Genomic DNA, 522 nt, shown 5'->3' with positions numbered 1-522 from the left:
ATTTTAAAATCTTTTTTAAATATCCCTATATTAAAATTATTATTAATTTCTTAAAATAATTTTATATAATACTTTTATATAAAACATATAAAGTAATTATTTTAAAATTATATATATTTTTATATATTTATTTTAATACTATTATTATTTAAATTTTTATATTATATACGTTAAATTTTTTAATATCTATTTTTCTATATATTTATATTTTATTATTATATATCCGTTTATTTATTACTTATTTATTTTTTATTTATTATATAAAATATTATAATATTCCTATATTTTATATTATATTTTTGTATAAATTTCATCCTTTTTTATTTTTTATTTAAATTATATTTATATATAATTTTATATTTTTAATATTTTACCCAAAGAAGGGGAGGGAGAAAGGGGGGGGGGGGGAGGAGAGAGAGGGGCAGAGCGGAAAAGAGGCGGAGGGGCGGAGGAGAGCGGAGAAAAAGCAGGAATTTTTTTTTGTTTATTATTTTTTTTATCTTTTTAAATTTTTTTATTTTT

The sequence above is a fragment of the Penaeus monodon genome, chromosome 20 (genome assembly GCF_015228065.2).
Source record: "Penaeus monodon isolate SGIC_2016 chromosome 20, NSTDA_Pmon_1, whole genome shotgun sequence".
Classification (NCBI taxonomy): Eukaryota; Metazoa; Arthropoda; class Malacostraca; order Decapoda; family Penaeidae; genus Penaeus; species Penaeus monodon.
The sequence above is the reverse complement of the archived record's forward strand: the minus strand, read 5'-3'. Positions refer to the sequence as shown.